Source organism: Protopterus annectens, chromosome 17.part0 (assembly GCF_019279795.1).
Source record: "Protopterus annectens isolate FY-2018-M chromosome 17.part0, PAN1.0, whole genome shotgun sequence".
Taxonomy (NCBI): Eukaryota; Metazoa; Chordata; order Ceratodontiformes; family Protopteridae; genus Protopterus; species Protopterus annectens.
Genome location: NC_056751.1, coordinates 113911144 through 113929446, shown reverse-complemented (window position 1 = coordinate 113929446; position 18303 = coordinate 113911144).

Below are 18303 nucleotides of genomic sequence, written 5' to 3'. Positions count from 1 at the left end.
CAAGGACAGAGACAAGAGGGGGGATAGGCCCCACAAACAGTCTCCAGAGTGGGAGCCCTTCCCTAGCCCACCATTGAAAGTATCTAGACCTACATCTCCTCAGCTCTACTCCCCGAGGTTCTCCCTGGAGCCGAAGGAGCCCTTGGATCTGAGGCCTTCATCTAGGTCATCACAACAACCAGCCAGATCTGAGTCGGTCACCTCCTCGCGCTCGACTCGGAGTCTATCAGAGTTGGATATGGACAGGATGATAAGGAGATTAATTTGGACCCAAATCCAAATGGGAGTCTTGCCAGGCCCCTCTCCCTCTGGAGGGGGGACCTCCATGCCGTTCTTTCATTCAATTTCTCCTTCCCCATCCGGCCTGTGGTTTCGGGGTTTATGGATCCAAGGATCCTTGGAGCTGGGGGTTTGACACCGACAGTTCCTCCAACCTCAACTCCGGTGATTACCTTGAGTTCCTCAGATCAGACCAGTTCGGATCTGAGCAACTCTCAGGGCCGAGGACAGGGAGTCAGATCAGAGGGGATGGAGGTGTCTTCGGCTCCAACTTTGTCTGATCCAAGCCATTCCTTCAGTGCTCAGACTACTCCTGCCACTGCTTTGATCCTCACGGCGGACCCGGGGAAAGCTTCCTCCTTGTTGGGTGCTAAGGAGGTGCACTCTCCATCAGCGTTTGACATGGTGGAGAGAGTTCTCTTCCAAGGATCGAGACCCCAGCCTATTTCCTTGGATTCTGCCTAGATTTCCTTGGATTCGGTTATGACTCCCTTCAGCTTTTCCCAGGGACAGCCCATGCTAGAAGACCCCCAGGTGGTTCCCCTGGAGGAACCCCCCCCCCATGGCTCGCAAGCCCTCTTCAGAGAGTCCCACTGATGAGGGTCCCCGTAAGCACACATGTAAAAGGAGGCACCTGGACTCCCCTGAGTCCTTGACAGAAGACACTGATTTAGATGAAGGAGAAGATTCCGCCAGGTCACCTCCCGAGGATGTCTCCTTTGGAGACATCATGGAGATCCTCTGCCAGGAGGGAGGTTGGTCAGCCCCAAAACCTTCTACAGATGAGTCAGTGTTCCTGGAGGCTTTTGGCATGGGCCCATCTATGTCCTGGGTGTCCCCTCCTGCAGATCCCTTGGTGGATCTTATCACCACGTGGGTATGAAAGGAGCCTGACACCATAGAGCCAATATCAAAATGCCCAGACAGGATTCTCTCTCCACCCTCAGACAGACAGGCCTGGTATAAAGGATCCCCAGTGGATGCTATGGTGGTTGCAGCAGCCACCAAGAGGGAACTGGCACAGGAGAGTTCCTCGGTCCACCCTCCTGACAAGGAGTCTAGGGCGGTGGATCGATTTGGGAAGTGAGTGTTTTCTTCAGCAACGTTTTCCATCCAAGCGCTGAACTATTTGGCACACATTATACGACTACAGCGAGACCTAGTCACGGAGTTCGCTGAGTCGCCCCCAGAGTCTTTGTTGCCAGAGGACAAGCGTCTGTTCTCTGTGAAAATGTTGACTCTCAAATCTGTATCGAACACATCCATGCATCTTCTTTCCCATGCCATGGAAGGAGCAGCTAGGCCAGGTGGGACTGGAGTGACTATAAGGCGACACACGTGGCTCAGGCTGTGTCAATTCATGGACCCCTTTAAGGCATCTTTCACAAATGTTCCCTTCGATGGTTCTTCTCTTTTTGGGAAGACAGTATGTGACACTCTGGTCCAGAGCGAAAAGGATGGGAAGACTTTGTCTGCTGTTGGATTCCGCTTCTCTAGACCTCAAAGATCCTTTTCTAGGAATCAGTGAGGGTATAAGAAGATGTGGTCTGAAAATCACAGTTTTCCTGGGACTCTCAGGAAAATTCGTCCCCTAGAAGCAGAGGGGGACAGGACAGATGCCACCCCAGAGGCAGGGGGGGGGCCGAGGAACTTTGGGTCTAGGAAGACCTTCTCAGACAGGCCCATGCAGCAGCCCTGAGGGGTTGCCTGACTGTCCTACTCTGGAGACAGTCAGGGGAAGGTTATCATTGCACCCAATGGCTTGGGCGTCCTTAACTGTGGATCATTGGGTGCTTCGAATAATATCCAGAGGCTACACCATCCCATTTATTACCCCTCCTGTCCAACCAAAGCACCTCCCAGATGTCCTGCCCACTCAAAGGGAGGTGGCAGTGCTAGAGATTTCAAAGCTGCTTCACAAACGAGCCATCGCACCAGTCCCCCAGATCAGTACAGATCAGGCGTTAACTCCAGGTTCTTTTTAGTGCCAAAAAAGATGGGGGAACCTCAGGCCCATCTTGGACCTGTCAACTTTGAATCTGACTGTAGCCAAGCAGAAATTCCAGATGGTCACCCTGCAGTCCATTCTACCTTATCTTCGAGAATGCGACTGGATGCGCTCGATAGACCTCCAGGATGCTTACTACCACATCAAGATTCACAGAAGTTCCAGGAGATTCCTTTGCTTCTGGCTGGGAGCCAGTCATTTCCAGTTCAGAGCCCTACCCTTCAGTCTCACCACAGCCCCCAGGGTGCCAAGATAATAGCAGTCATAGCGGCTCACCTGAGGCTTCAGGGAATTCAGGTATTTTCTTACATAGACGATTGGTTCCTCGCTGCTTCCACCAAGTGTCTTCTTTGCAGAGCCAGAGACTCCTTCCTTCATCTTGCAATCCAGCTAGGAATTACTATCAATGTTTCCAAGTCCTCTTGGATCTGGTGCAGATCTTGAACTTTATCGGGGCACGGCTGGACACCCTCCAATTGAAAGTCTTCCTAACTGCAGACAGGGTCCAGAGCCTACAGGCCCATATATCAGTGGTCCTTGGCCCCAGGCTACCAAAAGTGGGTGACGTTATCCAAGCCCTAGGCTCTATGGTCACAGCAATCTCGATCCTTCCCTATGCACATCTTCCCATGCTTGTTCTTCAGTGGACTCTGGCTGTACAGTGGTTTTGGCTAGATCTCCCCATAGAATATCCAATTAAAATTAGCAAAACCTGCAGGGTGTTGCTTTTCTGGTGCCTCCAATCGCCAGAGATCGTAGCAGGATGGCCATTTGTTTCACCCACAGCCCAAGCCACAGTGACCACGGACACCTCCCAGCTCAGGTGGGGGGGCACTATTTGGGGAGGATGGCCCAAGGCACGTGGTCCCAGACCGAGACCCGATTGCATATCAATGTTCTGGAGATGAGAGCAGTGCTTTTAGCGTTGCAAGCCTTTTACACTGTTCTTCCTCCAGGGACTATTGCAGTTCAGTCAGACAACATGTTGGTTGTCTAGTACATCAACAAACAGGGGAGAACCAGATCTTACCCTCTGTGTCGTGAGGCCATGAGAGTGTGGGAGTGGGTGATCTCCACCAGTCGATTTCTGATTGCAACGCACATCCCGGATGCTCCAACATTTTAGCGGACGGATTGAGTCGGGCTATTCTAATGCCATATGAGTGGTCTCTGAAACAATTGATAGCGGAGGAGATCTTTCTTGCGTGGGGTCAGCCTTGCTGCCATCTCTTCGCATCTCCCTCCAATGCGAAGTGAAGCGAGTTCCTCACTCTGATCCCCTCACCAGGGGATCCCCCAGAGATGCTCTAGCCCATGCTTGGCCTGCCAGGTTACTGTATGCTTATCCTCCATTACCTCTCATTCCGAAGTTTCTTCAGTAAGCTTGCCGACTGGGTTGCAAAGTGATCCTCATTGCCCCGTTCTGGGCTCATCAGGTGTGGTTCCCCTTCCTCTGGACTCATGTTCTATCTCCTCCTTGGATTCTGGATCCTTGCCCGGATCTCATTTCTCATCCCTTGGGCGCTTGTCCACCCAACATGGACAGCCTCAAGCTGACAGCTTGGTTGCTCCAGTTCCCTTGATTGCCAGGACTCCTGGTCTTTCATCTTCAGTAAAAACTATTTTGGTGGCATCACATAAGGCCTCCAATAGGAATATTTACCACAGCAAATGGAAACGATTCTCTATTTGGGCTTCTCAGAGGAACCTAGAACCCTTTACAGCCCCTGTTCCTGCAGTGTTGGACTTTTTAGCCAATATTTTTCAACAAGAGGCTAGTTCATCTATGGTGAAAGTGCAACTGGCAACTATCTCTAATTTCCATGTCCATGAAAACATGAATGCCCTGGCCTCTTGAGAATGTGTAAGGCCTTTCTTAAAAGCACCTTTCTTTTACACCATCCAATTAAGGACTCCTTTCCTCCTTGGGACCTTACCTTGGCTCTGCTTTAGTTGCTCCTTCCTTTGAACCTGCAGCATCAGTAGATTTGAAGTTCTTATCCTGGAAGACAGCCTTCCTAGTGGCCATTCCATCGGCTAGTAGGGTTTGTGAGATTCAAGTTTTGTCTGCTGTGTCCCCTTACTCGATCTTCCATAAGGACAGGGTCGCGCTCTGCACAAACCCTTCCTTCTTACCAAAAGTAGCTTCTGAATCAAACATTAACCAAATAATTAATCTCCCTGTTTTCTTTCCAAATTTTCAGAACAAGGATGAATATAAGCTGCATTTGCTAGATGTTCATAGACAGCTTCAAGCCATCTCCAAGGTTTCCTTAGCTAGGTGGATTACACAATGTATTTTGCAAATTTATAAAGACAAAGGTCTGTCTCGGCCTGGTCCCATTAAAGCTCATTCTACCAGATCTATGGCGACTTCTGCAGCTTTTTGGTCTAGGGTTTCACTGGATGACATTTGTGCGACAGCAACTTGGGCAAGGTCACATACCTTCATTTCTCATTATAAGTTGAATTTGATCTCCAGAGGGAGAGCATCCTTTGGCTCTGCGGTGCTCAGGAATATCCTCCTATGAGGGACTCCCAGGAGTTTAATAGCTGGGGACTCTGTCCCACAGGTTGCAGATAAAATTAAGTCAACTACTTTAGATAAAGAAGTTATGTACTCACCATAACGTTCTATCTGAGTAGTTATACTTCATTTTTCTGCAACCGTCCCACCCTCCTTCCCCCAAACCTGTTCCAGGTTTGTTATAAAACTGAGTTGCTGATTGGTTGAGTAGTGGCAAACTCGGTCTGAGGGAAGGTAGGAGATGGTGATGGGTTACGGGTATGGGGGAGGAGCTTGGAGCTCGGAGCAGATGCTTGAAAAGTTGCCGGCTCAGATCCGATAGGGATTTGAATACCCACAGGTTGCAGAAAAATGAAGTATAACTACTCAGATGGAATGTTATGGTGAGTACATAACTTCTTTTCAAATAAAACCTTCCATATCTTTGTCACATTTTTCTGTCCTAGCTTCCAAACTTCCACAGGAATACCATCTGTTCCTGGAGACTTTCCTTCAAGTTGAGTATACATCACCATTTTTCCTATCAAATCCCGTCTTAACTGTTAATTGTTGAGCCTCATCTACCTCTATTCTTGGCATACTTAATTCTTCCATAAATATTTCCATTTGTGCTTTTTCTTGATTTCCACATTTTTCTGCTTTGTACAAATCTTCATCAAATTTCTGAATTATCTCTAATACCTCTAGAGGATCTCTGCTTATTTTTTGGTTTCCCAGACACATCCTCACTGTTGAAAAGTTCCAGTCCCCACCTATAAGTAATATTCCCTATTAAAAATGGATTATTTCTTCCAAAATTTCCATAATAGCAGTTTTTGGTGGAATATAAATATATGAGGACTTGCAAATCCTGTGGCACCAGAAAAAAACTCGGAATATTCCAAGCCAATGTAATTTAATAAAAAATGGTTGAGCGCTTTCGTTCCCATAACATTGCAAAGGAACTTCATCAGAACAAATCAACTTGTAAAGTCAAACAATTAAATAGAACTCCGTCAATCACATGCTTAATTACCCATCCAATAAAATCATTTAAATGAATCAATCACGAATTAAAAACTTCCATCAAAGAACTTAACATTTGTAGTTAGCATTATAAAATTTTAACTGTAAAACAGGATTGATGGGAAAAGAATCATTAAGCCCTGGTGAACATGTAGCGTTAATAAATGTAGGGGGATAGTAGTACCCTCTAGCTGTGAGAGTTTGGGTATATGCTTAACGCATGCTACACCAAGGCCTGTTATACAACCTGCCCCATCTGGCTTCAAATTTCATGTTTGGAAAGCAAATAAGTTTGAACTGGACATTAATCAAATAAGGACAGTGTCGGATTCTGCTTCACAAGGCTGTATAGGTAAGCAGTTGGCTTTATTTGAAAAAAAGTTGCTCATGTTAAAGAAACTTCAACTCAAGAACAAATACTTGCTTAAAACTATTGAGAACAATGTTGTCCCTAAGGGTCTCCAGTTTGTAAGTTTCCTAACGAAGTTACACAGGGTTCAGAGTTTCACAAATATCTTCTTTCAGTGTTTGATAGAGCAGGCTGTGATTTAATGAGGGTGATTATCAAACATAATAGTCACCAAATTGAACAGTTGTCTAGGGAAATCGACATATTAAATGGATCCATTTGTAATGATTTACTTTTTGAATTTTACAAAAAGAATTGTGTGAATATTTTCAGCAGCATTGATAAAACCTGTGATATAGTTCTGAAGGGAAAAATTGGAAAGTATCAAAGAGATATGGATAGTTATGTTAAGAAGTCAGCATATCCTAAGCTGTCAGATTCCTATGGTTATCAACAACATTCCTACTTGACTCGGCCAATCACAGAGCAACAGGAAGTGACATTGGAGGATTACATGAATAACCAACAGAATGTCACAGCCCCTTTAGAGATGAGGAAATCCAAGAGGGTCTACAACAAAAATCAGCAGTGACAGGAGCAACAGAACAGTGATGAAGTATTTGAGAAACAAGGTGCTGAACCCAAAAGGAATTATGTGAGTCAGAACAAATACAAGAAACATTAAGACCGAACATAAGCAATAACATTCATGAACAAAAAAACAATGAACTTTGTATGCAACTCATTAAATGATTTTAAGTGATACAATTTTACTGGTAAGCAGTTGCTCATGCAGATGTTTTGGCAAAGGGGGTTTCTTTTGCCCCTGCTAAAAGGGCTAATTTGGTCAAAGTTTTAACTTATTTAAAGCTTTTTACCTATAAATGTAATTTGGCACTGTGGTTTGGAAATAATAGTGATGAGGTTTTTCCATCAAAATTAAGCCATCCTAGTATTTTCAATCCTCCCCTTAACATGCATATTCATATGTTTGAGAGAATGTGTGAGTTAGACATTAGGAATTTATTGAGTGCACCTTGTAAAAACAAGTTTTATAATTGAACAAGCAATGACTGGAAGCTGATTAATGAATTGTGCTCTGATTCTGAGATAAGGGTGATGAAACACGACAAAGGAGGAGGGTTGGTTGTTAAGGACAGAGTTGATTACATCTGTACAATGCTATCAGATGATGCTTATAGTGAGATATCGTGGATTGAGATTTATAAAGCTTTTTCAGATATAGATAAAAGTTTATTCAACATCTTTACTCAGGGACAATTGTCTAAGGATGACTTTGATTACAGATATAATAAAAAAAAACAGTGATAGCTGGTATTTTTGGGATCCACAAGATCCATAAGAGCCTGGTTAACCCCCCCCCCACTAAGACCTATTCTGGATGCCACTAGAGCTAAAACAAGCTTTATAACCAAATTTTTAGACCATTTGTTAAACAGGAGTGTAACAAATTGGTTCAGATATGTAAAGACTCATGGCATTTCTTGAGCATTTTGAATGGGGTGGAATTTGAAAATGATGTGATTTTTGTAACAATTGATGCCAATAATTTATACGCTGTTATTCCCCATGATTTAGGGTTAAAATGGTTGGAAGAACAATTATTTGAAATAGCTGATTTGAGAATCAACAAAATTAATGCTGTGGTTAGTTTAATGGCACTAGTACTAAGAATATTTTCTTTTTTGAAAATCATTATTACAAACAAGTTACCGGAGTAGCTATGGGCACAGCTTGCACCCCAAGTTTTGTGAATTTAGTAATGGCCAGTTGGGAAAATTAATTTATTTTTAAAAGTGAATTTTGTAACCTTTGGACTGTATATGTTTGTTTTTTAGACATTTTATTTTGTGGAGAGATTCCCAGAAAGACTAGATGATTTTGTAGAATATATTAATAATACAGTGGATTTTTTTTAATTTAGTCACAAATTACATTTTGACAAAATTGTGTATATGGATGTTGAGATTTTGAAATACAGAATAGGAAGTTTATCTCAAACATTCATAGGAAAGCAACATTCTCCAATAACTATTGACATTTCGGAAACTGGTATGCAATATGTCAAAAGAAAGCAGTGGTCAAGGGCCAGCTCATGTGAGTAGCACATATGGTTTCAGAGATGGATGTTTTTATTGGAGAATGTGATGTTTTAAATTAAAATGTTTTTTTAAGAGGGGTTAACCTTTGAAATTTTTAAATGCCATTAAAGATGAAGTACTTACTATAAGAGTCAAGGAGAGTGGGCTAAAAGGGGTGGCCCATGTTATTGGACTGGAGGACTGCAGCCCCACCCAGCTGTAAAAGAAAGAAGAAAGACCCCAGCTGTAGAAGAAAGAAGAAAAAAACTAAACAAAACCAGGACAAAAATCGCAGACCTTCACACATGTGCACTCATGGCATTTCCGACATCCAGACTGCTGCTGAACCAGTCCGAAGCATGCGTAGAGCTCCGGACTGATTCAGCAGCAGTTGGGATTAGAAGCACAGCAGTCAAGAGCATCCCAGAAGTCTATGCAGTTAATTACAACTGCATAGACTGGAAAGGGATCGGACTGCAACGTCAGCAGGCTGGCCTGCTCTTGCAGGAAGGATGTCACCACGGGATCGCGGGAGCTTAGTGAGTGGATATATGCAGGAAGGAAGGCCCTGGACCCATGTAAGTATATTATTACAAGCAACTGTGTGTGTGTGTGTGTGTGTGTGTGTGTGTGTGTGTGTGTGTGTGTGTGTGTGTGTGTGTGTGTGTGTGTGTGTGTGTGTGTGTGCGTGTGTGTGTGTGTGATAGAGATGCTGGGCTGAGCTGCGAATATTTAAGACTAAGTGTACCATTATTATTCACCTTTATTTTGCATTGTGAATTTTTAACGATTTTCTAAAGTTGGAAGCATTAATGGTCAAGCAGCACTTTCCTATAACTAGATGGGTATTTGTGATGTGTACATAAGTGTGAAGCTAGCTCTGTTGCTCTTTATGACCATCTTGTATTATACTGAAGGTCAGTGCTTTGCTTTTTTAAAGAACAGGTGGACAGGTGTAAAAGCTCAGGGAAAGCTTGAATAAAGTGAAACTGAACAGAACTGCAAAGGAACCCAGTTTAGATTCACTATTTTAAGATGTGACAAGAGACCTAGTAACACTAAATGAGCCTGCAAATTGGGACCCCCAATATTAGCCCATTAAAGGATGTGAAAATATTCTAATTCTGCACCCAGGTTGTTCAGGCCTATGATTTTCAAAGAATTAATATTTAGATGCTGCTGGAATGGATCTGTAAAAACAGTTGATTATCAGACATTCCTCTCAACCTATTAGTGCAATAAATCTGGAGAAAGCTTAAAATAACTGGGGGACAAAGGTTCAAAAGTAGGGACAAATTTTAAGTATTGCTTTTATAAACATAGAAAGTTGGCAACATAACAGGATTTATGTTAGACATGTATTTTTTTTAAGGCTATACAGTCAGACACAAAAATGTATGCCATTTAGTGACTTCAATCCTCAGTGATTTGCCCAAGAAGAAAAAGAAAATATGAGGAACAGACCAATATGATGCAAAAATCTGGGCAGTTGAGAGATGTGTATGCTGAAGTACCAAAGCTCCAATTTAACAAGCAAAGAGGTCACCTTTTCAATACAGAAAATACAAATCCATTCTTTCTGGGACATGCCTTAACAACACTGAGTAGATGGGGACCTCACAAACATCACAAGTGTCTTCATCTTCTTCTTTTTTTGGCTTTTCCCAGTTAGGGGTCGCCACAGCGGATCACCTGTCCGCTCATGATTGGCAGTGGAGTTTTACAGTGTCGAGTTGCCAGCCCGGCGCCCAACCTTCCACGGAAGGCACACACACCTATGGCCAATGTGGAGAGTCCAATCCGCCTACAGCATGTCTTTGGGATGTGGGAGAAAACCGGAGCACCCGGAGGAAACCCACACGACCACAGGGAGGACATGCAGACAAACATCACAAGTATAATTTTTAGAATAACAACTCAATAGGAAAGGAAAAGACTGACTCCTTTTTTGGGGATTGAACCCAGGACCCCCAGCTTTCTGTAAGTTTGTCATTGCCACTGCCCCAACAAGGAGTCATTGAACAGTTAGTCATGGAAGGGGTGGTTTCTGGGCTCAGTCCCCAGACAAGGATAAATGTTTTCTGTTCCCATACAATAGGATACAATTGCTTTGCTCTTTTCTAGTGTAAGAAAAACTGACTGCTACAAAGTGCAGTGAATGTGTGATTAAACAGTGAGTTAAACACAGCACATCACTTTCTTTAATTAATAAACACTTCATTCTGAAAACTGTACTCAACCCACTGGTTAACAAATTAAGAAAATAAACAAATAACTGAATGAATATGCAAACAAGTAAATAAATGTCCTAAGTGTGTGCGTGTGTAAGTAATTTAAACTGGTTAACTATTACAAAATCAAAGTTATGAACTTCGAATACCATATGGCCGACACCATATGACCGAAGTTCCGTAACTTCGAAATGAAAAAAATAAATAAATAAAATAAAGAAAATGTAACCTGATGGGTTAAAGCAGGGGGGAAAGCCCCCCTAAACCCTACACATGGGGGGCTGTGCCTCCACCCCCCGCTACTTAAATATACCAACTCCGAGATTGCACTTTAATGAACTATGGCGCAAACTCTGAGTTGGTATATTTAAGTAGTGGGGGGTGTGGGGGCTTGCCCCCCAGCCTACACCCTTTACTTTTTATTTTTTTTTTTTAATGTTTATTTTGAACAGTTCGAATTTTCAATTGTTCGATCATTAAAGGTTGACCTTTACTGATTCGAACAATTGAAAATCCGATGTTCCAACAGGAACCCATTTAAACTAGCGGTTCCATTCATTTCTGAATGAGAGAGAATGTGTGTATGTACGTATGTATGTGAGCATATATAATTAAACTAGCTGTTCTGTTCGTATGCAAGATTGTGTGTGTGTGTGTGTGTGTGTGTGTGTGTGTGTGTGTGTGTGTGTGTGTGTGTGTGTGTTGCTGTTCTGTGTGAGAGAAGGTAGGTGTGTACATGGGTCTGTATGTTTTTTAAAATACCTCTCAACTGTCCAGATTTAGCCTCATAGTTTTGGTCTGCTTATCATAAAATTTGTGGTTTTCTAGCAATTCACAGAGTATTGAAGTCACTAAATAATGACATATATATGAGTTTGAATTCATATCCTTCAGAAAATGCATGGTAAAACAAATCCTGTTATTCTAACAACTAAGTTAAAAAGTGCAATATTTAAACTCTGACCCTGTTTTGGGCCATTGTATCCCCATTATTTCAGTCTTTGTCCAGATTTCTTAAACTAAGAGGTTGTGCAGATTTTTGTTTCATATTTTTGGCCTATTCCTCATAAAATTTGTGGTTTTCTGGCAATTCACAGAGGACTGAAGTCATATATGAGTTTTAGCCTTTGTATCCTTCAGAAAATGCATGCTAACACAAATCCTGTTTTTCTAGCAACTTTCAAAGTCTGTAAGGTATATATTTAAAACCTGTCCCTATTTCTGGGCTTTTGTCCCCCCATTATTTTAGGTTTTGTCCAGATTTCTTGTACTAAGAGGTTGAGAGGTATGGAGGTATGGTATATAATGCCCTAGTTAGGGGGGAGGACAGGTTAGTCAATTAACTTACTCAGGCTTAAACCTGAAACTTGGTTACAGGAGAGGAATTTCTGGTTAAAGGCTTATAGGGCCTGCATATTTGAACTGTTTCTTACTGAAATTGATACACCTTGTTTGCTGTAGCATAGACTAGATCCAGGCCTGCTGAATCTAACTTTGTTTGTATGCTTGTTGTTTGTTTGCTTGTTATTTCCCTGAAACGCTAATTCCACCTAAAACGCGGCTTTTCAGTGCTTCTGTGGATCCCTAGTGATATCTGCATTGCTTACTGTACTTATTTCCTTGTCTCACTTGAAAAAAAGTTACTGTTTGTCATTTTTGCATTTAAGTTACCTGTAACACAGTCGCAGGCTACACACTCAAGTGCGCTAGCCTCCTCTGTTTATTTAAAGTAATTTAAACTCTGCATTTCTGTTGTTTCTGAAAAAAAAAAGAAAAATCCTTGTTTTCCCGCCTTTCTGAACTAGTCTAGTCCAGTTTTCAGGCTTTGCTGAATCCAGGACTGTGGTAAAGGTTCCTGTGTTGCCCATATCATGCTTTGATAGTTAGGTGGCCTCCTTGTTCACTGTGAGAGAGGGAACTCTGAGCAACCTATCTGTCCCTGTAGGAGTGGTCCCAGCCCAGCAACTTGCAGCTCATTGGCCATTTTGGGCTAATTTCTATCCTTTTTGATCTCCCTGGTATAAAAACAGCTTAGCGCGATTTTGTGCACCGCGCAGCACTGTTTAGCTGCAGTTAAACTATTCCAGGCTCCACGAAGTCGGCACTTCAGTTTTTCCCTTGAAACTTGAATCACTTCAACCCAGCACTAGGAATAAGGCAATTTAAGACTGGCACTTACTAAAACTCACTAAAAATAGCACTAGCTTACAGCTTGCACTTCAGCCGTATACTCAGGAAGTATAAGGCTCTTTACTCATCCAATCAGCAATACAGTCCCAACCATCTATTCAGGCATGTTCAAGGGACAGCTTCAGGTGTGCTCTCCGGTCCAGCTAGTGAATCTGGGCATCCTGAGGCAATGTTACAATTGCCTCATGTACACAGACAACCCCCTCCTCCCAACCAACACAAACATATGTGAGAGATGCAGCTACACAGCCAAACTGGAGGCTAAGCTCTCTCAACCCACGACTGGATCAACCAGTCACAAGGAGAAGGGCAACACTAGCACCACATTACCAGACTCACATAGACCAGCCATAGCTGCACCAGAAAACAACTCTCAGAAACACGCAAAAACATACTCAGAGGCTCTAAATAAGAACCTGCCTAAACAACAGAGACCTCCCAAGCATATACCCAAGCAACCCCCACCCCACAACAGAAACCAGGTAACACATACGTCACGTCAGTGTGACAAGCAAAAACAGCCTCTAAGGCTAAATAACACACTAGTAATCAGTGATTCTATCATCAGGCACACAGACGTCCCACTCACTAGATTGAACAAGGAGAAGGTTACCGTAAGCTGCCTGTTGGGTGCCAGAATCTGCCACATAACACATGCACTCAGGTCACTGCACAACAAGTACAATTATGACTCTGTCATTGTACATGTTGGCGTAAATGACCTGAGACGTACCTCCCTGGACTACATGAAAAGAGACATGGAGGAGCTCTCTGACCATGTAGCCCAGGCTGGTATGACTCTGACTCTGAATAGCATCCTGCCCTCACCCAAAATGATGCCAGCATATGAAGAAAAAATGATCAGTTTCAACAATTGGTTAAAATACTGGTGTCATTCAAAGGGGATCCAGTACTTGTCAGCCTGGGACGACATGCTTGACAAGCCACGTTGCTTTGCCAGAGATGGCTTGCACCTGTTGCCCCTGGGCTTTCGAATACTGGCCAAGACTCTTGCCGCCCCAATACTGCCTTTTTTAGGCAAGGCTCAAAAGACAATCCCGCCTCCATAAACAACAATAATAAACAAAAACTGAGGGTAATGCTGCTCAACGCCAGAAGTCTAAACCTCAAAATGCACGCACTCAAGGCTCTCCTTAGTATGGAAGAAATCGATGTATGTGCAGTGACAGAAACCTGGTTCAAGGCTCCAGAGAGCACCCCAGCACTACCAGACTATAACTTCTACCATACCTTTAGGTCCCAAAACCAGGACCGGAACACAAAAGGAGGGGGTGGTGTCCATATTCATCAAGAACACCCACACCTCCAGGTTAGTAGCACAGCATGTGGAATCTGAGACCATCCAAGTGCAATTGACAGTGGGTAAATTGACTGTTCAATTTATAGCTTGCTACAGATCTCCCACCTTGTCTCAGGACGCTCATGCAGCATTCATGAGAACATTAGAAAGTATGAAGATTCTACCCAACACCATGCTACTGGGTGACTTCAACTATCCAAACATCGACTGGGAAAGCTACTCAAGCTCAAACGCCCTAGCCCAATGCTTCCTTGAGTTTACAAACTCAAACGTCCTTGAACAGCTGGTCACCACTCCAACAAGAGGTGACAAAATACTGGACCTGGTCATCACCAACATGGGGAAACTATGTTCCACACCTGAGGTAAACTCGTCATTGGTAAGATCAGATCACAAACTAATCACACTGGACATCCACATCCCGTCCCACCACCCCCACCCCCAGTCAAGGAAATCAAGGTAAAAAACTTCTCTAAAGCCAACTTCACACTCCTCAAGACTGAGGTGGGAAGTTTCAAAGCTCCCAATCAAATGGAAAATGATGACCCATCGGCAGAATGCTTTACAAATGCATTCTATGAACACCTTCAAGAATGCATAGACCTAGCCATCCCAAGTAAAACCAAGACCAACTCCTCAAAAAAGAGGAAGCCAGTCTGGTGGACCCCGGCCATAAATAAACTTTACAACAGAAGGAGGAAACTCCTGCAAGATAGAACAAAATCCCAAAATAAGAAGGCATCTCTGATTAACATCAGTAAAAAACTGCTCCTCATTAAATCATCCAAGGCCAACTTCGAAAGAAAAATAGCCAATGACTCTAAGGATAACCACAAGGCCTTCTTTAACTATGTCAAGAGTCTAGGGGAAAACTCTCAGATATGCTTCGAGCTAGTGCATAATGGCCATAAATACACTGAACCAACCGACATTGTCAACATCCTGGCTGACAAGTTCAGTGCAAACTTCACCCCTCCCTCTCCACCAAAGGGGCTAGCACCCATCCCAGAAGAATGTGGTGCTCCAGATATCTCAGACACACAAGTAAAGACAGCCCTTGCAAAGGCCAAAAACACAGCATCAATGGGACCAGATGCTATCCCAGGTTGTGTCTTACACGAGCTTCAAAATGAACTAACCCCCATCTCAAATCACTATTCAAACTCAGCCTCTCTACAGGCTATGTACCCAAAGAATGGCGTACAGCAACAGTCGTACCACTCCACAAAGGTGTTGCCACAACTGACCCTGGGAACTATCGCCCTATAAGCTTGACTAGCTTGGTCTGCAAAGCCATGGAACGCATTATCATGGAGCTCATTAACAGGGACATTGGGAACCTCCAGACACTGGACCCCACCCAGTTCGGCTTTGTTAAAGGCAGATCTTGCCTCCTGAACTTGGTCAACTTCTTCGAAACAGTAACCAAGGCCATAGATGAAGGGAAGGTGGTCCACACAGCATATCTGGAACTTGATAAACCGTTCGACACCATCCCACACTCAGGAATCATAGACAAACTCACCAGCTTAAATATTAACCCCTATGTCACGAGATGGGTTGCCAATTGGCTCTCAGACAGAACCCACATGGTAAGAGTGGCAGGCGCCATGTCTGACTCTAAACCAGTCACAGGCGGAGTCCCACAGGGCTCAGTCCTGGGACCCCTCCTGTTCGGTATATATTTCTCCGAAGTACAGGCAAAGGCTGAGGGACTGTGGTTAACCAAGTTCGCAGATTACTGTAAATTGGGTGCAATAATTGACTCTCCAGCTGACACAGACATCCTGCAAAAGGGTCTCACAGAGACAAACACCTGGTGGCAAAGTCACGGCCTCAAGCTAAATGCCAAAAAATGCATAGTAATCCCATTTGAGAAAAACAAAGTACCTACAAACTACCACATAGATGGGAATCCACTAAGTACAGAAGAAGTAATTAGGGACCTGGGTACCCAAGTAGATAGCATGCTCTCCTTTGATAACCACATAGCCAAAACAGTCAGGAAATCCTTTTATGTGGCACACCTGATCACAAAGGGTTTCTCATCCAGATCCAAGGAGGTGATTGTGCCCCTTTACTCCTCACTCATTAGGCCCATAATAGAGTACAATGCCCCATTTGAGCTATATCTCACTAAACACCTACAACAACTAGAAAGACCACAGAAGTACCTCACTAAGAGGATTAAGGGCCTTAAACAATTACCCTATGAAGCACGACTAAAAAAGCTCCAGCTCTTCTCAGTCACTTACCGTCTTCTCAGAGGTGACCTATGTCTGACCTATAGGGCCATGTCAAACCCTGAACTAATGGACATGCTTCACCTCAAAAAAACGAGATCCCTCAGAATCATTTGTTCTAGCGACTTGAACCTATGTACAACAATAAACAGGACATGCTGGAGGGATGGATTCCTGTCCCAGCGACTCCCCTTACTCTGGAATATAATCCCAATCCATATTTGACAGAGCTCCTCTCTGACCCTTTTCAAGAGAAATCTTGATGAGTGGATGGGTAATCGTAAGTTCTACCCTGGGATCACTTCAGGAGCCCTGTTGACAGAGGCCCAGGTTACTAATCTAACGGGGAGGCGAAAGCCATCACTCTGTGGCTAGGCTTATAAATGTCCATGGGCAGATAGCCTAGTACTTACCTATGAACCTATAAACCTATGAAGGAGACAAGAGCCTGAATCCTCTACACCAACTACCAGACTGCAGAAGGAATTGTGAGTTTGAGTACATTTTCAGGGAATTATGAATTTCAGTGCATTTTCAAGGGATTATAAGTTTCAGTGCATATTTGTGGAATTGTGAGTTTCAAGGGAAGAGAAGTATATTGTTGCTCATGCTAAGTTTGTTTTCAATGTGCTACTAACTGTTTTGTTTAGCAAATGGTAGTCACTGTTTGTGCTGTAGAATATGAAAGCAGTGTTGGTAGCATTATTGCCTTTAGTGCAGAAGGCTGTGGATTCTACTCCCACAGTAGGTAGATACATTGCTGATACTGTGCTGTGTTGTAAAGAGGATGGATGCTGCAGTCCTTTTTGGCAAAGATACCTAGTAACGATGAACCTGTTATCAGTTTGCCATCCATTCCCTATTGCAATATTACTAGCTTATCATTTTTTAATGCAACATAGGCAATTTATTCCTCAAGGGCAACAGGCACTTTATTTGTAGATGAAACAATGAAATATAAAGTTGTTTGCTAGCAGCAACCTCAGACAGGAGGCTCCGTGGACTATGATGTTGCAGATGACATTGTGATCTGTAGTGAGAGTAGGAATCAGGTTGAGGAGACTCTGGAGAGGGGGAGATATGCTCTAGAGAGTAGAGGAATGAAGGTCAGCAGGGCTAAGACAGAATATATGTGTGTAAATGAGAGGGAGGGTAGAGGAATGGTGAGGATGCAGGGAGTAGAGTTGGTAAAGGTGGACAAGTTTAAGTACTTGGGATCAGCAGTTCAGAGTAATGGTGAATGTGGAAGAGAGGTGAAGAAGAGAGTACAGGCAGGGTGGAATGGGTGGAGAAGAGTGTCAGGAGTGATTTGTGACAGACGGGTACCAGTAAGAGTGAAAGGGAAGGTCTACAAGAGGGTAGTGAGACCAGCTATGTTATATGGGTTGGAGACAGTGGCATTGACAAAAAGGCAGGAGTCAGAGCTGGATGGGGCAGAGTTAAAGATGTTAAGATTTGCACTCGGTGTGACTAGGATCGATAGGATTAGGAATCAGTATATTAGAGGGTCAGCTCATGTTGGACAGTTTGGAGACAAAGCAAGAGAGACGAGATTGCGTTGGTTTGGACATGTGCTGAGGAGGGATGATGGGTATATTGGGAAAAAGATGCTAAGGATGTAGCTGCCAGGTAAGAGGAAAAGAGGAAGGCCTAAGATAAGGTTTATGGACGTGGTGAGAGAGGACATGCAGGCGGTTGGTGTGACAGAGCAAGATGCAGAGGATAGGAAGAAATGGAAAGAGATGATCCGCTGTGGCGACCCCTAACGGGAAAAGCCGAAAGATGATGATGAGATGATGATGCTAGCAGCAACCTCTTCATTAGTTACAGATTTCTTTAATGTGGAATTATTTAGATGACTTTTACTTCTTCAGAGATTGTGCGTATTTACTGATACTGGTGGACTATAGAAGTTTGAGTAGACTTTTATTATGGAAATGTTCTGAATTGGGCAGTTTTGTCATTGTTGGTGCATGCATTTTGTTTCATTGCTTACTGGAAAAATTTCAAAACAATAAATTTAAAATGCCCTCTAACAACTGTACTGT